At 38.3% G+C, this 6,000-nt stretch overlaps 1 long non-coding RNA gene across 5 annotated transcripts in view; it reads left to right on the plus strand.

The window, feature by feature from the left end:
- The window catches only part of LOC118198859 (uncharacterized), a 50,120-nt gene extending 44,421 nt beyond the window's left edge, over window positions 1–5,699 (plus strand). For 2 of the 5 annotated variants that reach the window (XR_015042801.1, XR_004759861.2), the window contains exon 4: window positions 5,375–5,679. This is a non-coding gene — a long non-coding RNA (uncharacterized LOC118198859). Of the gene's footprint in view, window positions 1–5,374 lie in introns of all 5 variants that reach the window. The other 3 variants (XR_015042802.1, XR_015042799.1, XR_015042800.1) reach the window with 3 other exon arrangements.
- The last annotated feature ends 301 nt before the right edge of the window (window positions 5,700–6,000 follow it).

Below are 6,000 nucleotides of genomic sequence, written 5' to 3' on the forward strand. Positions count from 1 at the left end.
CCAGGTTCCTGTTGAATGAAACCTTCATGAGTTGTTCATTAATTGTTGAATTCCATTAGTTGTCCCATTCATTGTAGCTCCCGCAGAGTTACAGCTGGAGCGATGCATTCAGCTTCTGCTGAAGATAAGGCAGAGCAATTTAGATTTTTATTTTGTTTGTTCCATGAAACTGCACTGTTTCCTATTTAAATATATATCCCGATGTGGATTTTCTGTCAGAGGTATCTTCTGCTCAGCCAGTTGCCCTGTAAGCTTTAACGACTGGTTAATCATTTAATTTTAAATGTAATTTGTAATTTGATTGTAGCTCTTAAGAATGTCGAAGAATCTTTTACGCCTCTGTATTCTAACAGAATTTACTATGTCGGGTCTTGAAACTGTTGCTAAATATAAAAGTGCTTCCACTTCTTCCATGTATTTCTGGCTATTGGGAAAACCGTTCTTTTGTTTGTTTTTGTTCTTCATAAAATTCGTAGTCATAGATGTACAGAATATTTATTTTCCGATTCTCCGTCCGTCGAATTTCTGGATTCTGTTCGTAATTTTGTTAGCTTGATAAAATTTGAAACTTTTAGCTTTTTCTCTTTCAAATTTTGATTACTAGATATGCAGATACTTCTCCAAGATTTCGAATTCCAAAATATTCTTTGAGAACTCCTTCCACATTTGAATTGATTCATGCTTGTCGCTCACGATTAATATATCATCAACGTATACGATTATACAAGTTCTTGTATTTTTGTTTAACGTGAACGAGCATAGATCAGCCCATCGTTGTTAACTATTTTGTGGTTCCAATTTCTGGCTGCCTATTTTAATCCTTATATGCTTTTGTTTAATTTACAGTTTGTTTCTCGCGACGCGAATTCCCTACTTTCTGGTTGCTTCGTATATATTTCGTTTTTCAGGTATCCACACAGAAAAGCTGTTTTAAAGTCGAATAGCTTACATGCATGTTCTTTGGAGCTGCTATTGCAAAAGTAATCCTTATCGTAGTGTATTCTACGACTTTCGCAAATGGCGTCGGATTTTATATTCATTGCCATTTATTTGAAGTTGCTTTCTTCCCATTTGGAATACCAACTAGTTTTCATGTTTTATTTCTCTTTAATGATTCCATTTCTTCTTCTGTGGATTTCAAATGCACTGCCTTTTCTTTATAAGGTATTTCTCCCACTTTCCTAGCGTCCTTCGTGGTGTAGTGGTTCGGCACGCTGGGCCGGTATTCCAGAGGTCAGTGGTTCGATTCCCGGCGAAGGCGGTTGCATACACTGGTGTGCAAAAATTAAGGACGGAGTCGAAAAATTAGCATATCAGCTGAACGAAGAGGCAGAGCGGACAGAAAGACCAATCAGGAGATTAAGTAAGGTGATGTACGGTAGCACATGCGCAGATATGCAGGTAGACGTAATGGGGGAGTGTCTGAGTAGTATAAAGCATGTTGTCGGTGTAAGATCAGTATTTCTAGCAAAGAGATTCCACTCCGTATAGCAGTTAAAATAACACCGAGTTGCTGCCTCAGCGAGAAATGGCGAATAATCAATCTGTTAGACGACATCTGGATGCTTTTACCCGAGGTCGAATCATTGGGAAGTTGGAGGAAGGCTGCAGTGTGACAAGTGTGGCTGCAGAGTTCGGAATTGCTCACAGCATCGTTTCACGACTTTGGAGACAATTTCAAACTACAGGAACAGCTATCCGGGGGTTTAGTAGTGGTCGTCCACGGGGAACCACACCCGCAGATGACCGGTATATTGCCTTACAGGCCAGAAGAAACAGGCGGCAGACAGCGGGAGAAATCGCTAGACAGACGACACAGGCGACTGGACGACCGATATCGCGTTTTACCGTGGCCAGAAGACTGCACGGTGGTGGTCTGTTTGCACACGACGCTCTGTACGGTGTGTACCTCTAACGCCTGCCCATCGGAGAAGGCGTTCTCTGTGGTGCCGGGAACACCGGAATTGGAGAGACAATGAATGGGTACGAGTACGTTTTACAGATGAGAGCAGATTCAGTCTGAGTAGCGATTCTCATCGCATACTCATCTGGAGAGAGCGGGGAAGCCGCAATCATCCCTCGAACATCATTGAAAGGGACAGGTATGGAGGTGGCGGTGCTCTCGTTTGGGGAGGCATCATGCTTGGTAGTCGTACAGACCTTCACATCTTCGACGCAGGTTCAGTCAACGGGACCCGTTATTGTAACGAGATTCTTCTTCCATATGTGCGTCTTTTTAGAGGCGCTATGGATCCGCAGTTCCTTTTCATGGACGACAATGCACCATGTCATCGCACAGTAGCTGCCGAACAGCTCTTAGAGAGTGAGGATATTGAACGTATGGATTGGCCGGCACGATCTCCGGATCTCAATCCCATCGAGCATGTATGGGATTTTCTAGGCAGACGCTTGGCAGCTCGTATCTTACCACCAGTAACGATTCCGAAGCTTCGATTGGCGCTGCAAGACGAGTGGGCAGCAATGCCTCAACAACTCATTGACACCCTCATTCTCAGCATGGGCAGACGCTGTGAAACCTGCCTAGCAGTCAGGGGAGATCATATCCCCTATTAAAGACCGGATGTTTCTTGCTGGACACCCATCACAGGGATGTTTCGGTTTTCAGTCGCATTGCGCTCCATGCTACTTTTTCAATAAAGCTTCTTTTTATCCCTCTGATTTCTCTTTTAGTAAGTGTTGCTTACATTACTCATGTCCTTACGTATTGGGGATCTTACGGTATTAAATGTGTTGATTTGGAAAGCTTTTGTACAAAGTTATATTGAAAAAAACCGTCTCGTCCTTAATTTTTGCACACCAGTGTATGTTTCATCTTTTCTGCTTCCGATTAACCTAATGACTCTACAGTGGCGATAAGGTTTGTGGATGATGATTTTCCGCACCCAGGATTTGCCGTCTAGGTCCCCTAAAACCTTAGTCGCCTTTTAAAAAGGGGAGTATATAAGGTATTTCTCCCACTTTCCTAGCGTCCTTCGTGGTGTAGTGGTTCTGCACGCTGGGCCGGTATTCCAGAGGTCCATGGTTCGATTCCTGGCGAAGGCGGTTGCGTATTTTTCATCTTTTCTGCTTCCAATTAACCTAATGACTCTACATCTTTAGTTGGGAAAGTTTGTAATTCTTGCCAATATTTAGGGGTTTTAATTTATTCATTCTTTGCCATGTAGGAGAATCTGTTCGGCTCTGTTTCTTTAGTCGTTCTTCAGGATCTTCTCGGTAATAGGAGAGTTTCTTCTGTTTTAGTTCCTTCTTCTATTGTAGGAGCTAGATATAATTGTCCCGATTCATTTTCTTTCAAATTTCTTTTTCATTTTGTTCTTCACTCTGATTTCTTATTTGGTGAGTGAATACTTCATTTTAGTTTTAATCGAATGTTACTCATCTTTTAATGATAACGTTGTTTGTATGCGATATATAAATTCTATATCCTTTAGTACGATCACTGTATCCTTCGAGAATTTTTTTTTTCTGCTCTTTCATCTAATTTACCTCTTTTCTGCTCTGGAACTAGGCAATACACTGTGCTGCCGAAACCTCTGATATGACTTAAATTTGGCTTTTTGTTTTTCCAGAGCTCGTACGGAGGCTTTACAATTGACCTTGATGGCTGTCTGTTTTATCTATAGGTGGCTGTCATTACGGCTTGCCTCGAAAATTGCTTTTTGAGCCCCGAATCGAGCAGTAAGCTACCGGTCATTAACATTATGTAGCAATGTTTTCTTTTTGTTGGACTGATTGATCTCTTGTGGTGAATATGTTACAGAGGTTTAATGTTAGATTCCTACTTCTTTCAGATTCTCTTCAGCTTTTTTGTCTGTGTATTCTTCTCCATTATCTGTTTTTAAGACTTTTGGCTTCTTTTCAAATTTTGTCCTTTGCCATGATTACAAAGTGTTTTAACTTGAAGATAGCTTCATCTTTTGTAGCTAGCAAGTATGCCGTTGTGTTTTATGAATGTTATGAAGTAATTCTTTTTTCCTAGTGATGTCGCGTCAGTCGGTCCACGAATGTTCAAACGTATCCAGAACCATTTTGCTTCGTAGTTGCTTAGCTTGGGATGCGGCAATTTCGACATATTACTTCTGATGCAACATCCGCATTCTTTATCATTTTCAATTTCCCGCTCTATTCTTATTCCCGTTGCCAGGTTATCATTCTTCAACTTCTTGATTGCTTCATAATTTCTGCGTCTGTCTAGTCTACTATGCAAAATTCCATGCTGGTTTCACTTCTTTTCGTAGCTGCAACATTGGCTTTTTTCTTTTGTGATTAGATTACCTTATACAAATCTCCTTTTGTGTTAGCAATTACTATAGTTTTATTTTCCTTTCTTATTCTGCAAGTATTTTCTTCAAATTAAACTATTAACCTATAAATTGTGATTTTTCGTACGAATATTAATCCTCTTTTGAGGTCAGGAACGTATAAAATGTCTATGAGGAATAACAAAAAGATCCCTCGAGAAATTTCATTCCGAAAAAACGACAAGAAGTATGTAATTAGAATAGATTCATAAAAATTTAAATTCCATGCCATATCGAGACATTGAGAAAGTCTTAAAAAGCTTGCAAATAGACTTTTTGTTAAATTTTTAAAATGAACGGAAAGCACAACTTGTGCATATAAATAAAGTCGCCACTTGTAGGTAAGTAAAATAACATAAGTTGAAATTTCAAGTCCAAAGTATTGTAGGTGGAAACTACAAAAAGCAGCCTACTTAAGCTAGCTCAACATTTTAATGCGCGTTTTCAACAGCGGCTAATAGAGTGGCTAAAGCGGTAGAGATGGGAGACAGAATGTAAACTGCAAGCGACGGGGCCAAAAGCTTTATTATTTAAAATATTCAGAATCCTTAAATCTCTACCGTTTAATTTGCATCGGTGAGGAGTAGGAAAAGGAGAAGTTATAGTAAAGATTTAAAAGGTAAAACTGCAATATGAGGTAAAATTTTATATATTTACTCATTTCTTAAGTTCACCTTGTCTTACTGACTGTTGTAAAATGATGATTAGACGTACTGAATTTGATATGCCTGTTTATTTTAGTGCTACTGTGTTTATATAAATCTCTGCCTTCATGTAGCAATTTTGAAATTTTAGAAATAATTAGAAAATTTTTTACACTTAAATTAACATTTTTATTAAATTATAATGATTTATTTCAAATATTAATTATCTGTCGCATAAAATTAGCAAAGCAGCAGGTTTGTGTTTGACGTAGATTTAGTCAAGAACTGAATCGATTTCGTACTCAAGCGGTTTTAATATATTACATTGCATTTAAATCGGTATTAGACAAAATGCTTTATTTTGTTTTGTATTTGCATCACACGTTGAACTGTATTTTGGTCTAACAGGTATTTTCCACTGGATTGCGGTTTTCCCCATGTGTAACAGGTATACGAGTCGGTTTCCCTTAGAAAGTCCTCCACGAAGACATCTCTTCCCTTAAGCAGATAACCTAGTGTGTTTTGCCATAATTAAATACACACCATACACACCACTGGATTGATTGTGCTAGCTAGCAGCTGCTTAGTGGCTCAGAAATTCAATTGGCGATGGAAGGGAAAAAAAGTGTAAGACTCTTTTATTAAAATTCTTTTTTGTTTTACAGAGAGCATGTATATTAGTTTAATATTATTGCTTATTTAAAATATAGCTTCATGAATATTAAATTGAATGTCAAAATGTACTATACTTCTTTATTCATTCGTTTATTACATTTTACGTAGCTATTGAAATAGAAGTCCCTGTTCATAAATCACAAATAGGCCACATTAAACTGCTAGAAACTTATTGTTTCTTTAAATGTTACTGTTATGTTTTGAAACTGTTAATTCCGTTGAGAGAAAAATAGGGAAAAAATCTGAACGCTTTCAGACTTCTGATCTTCAAATCTGAACGCTTTCAGCCCAAAGGGACTATTTTTTAAAGTTTTGTGCGTTATCTTTATTTATTAAATATCACGTTCTTCACACTTAGC

This window comes from Stegodyphus dumicola, chromosome 8, assembly GCF_044657685.1.
Source record: "Stegodyphus dumicola isolate Sdum_Otavi_A_Nest chromosome 8, ASM4465768v1".
Taxonomy (NCBI): domain Eukaryota; kingdom Metazoa; phylum Arthropoda; class Arachnida; order Araneae; family Eresidae; genus Stegodyphus; species Stegodyphus dumicola.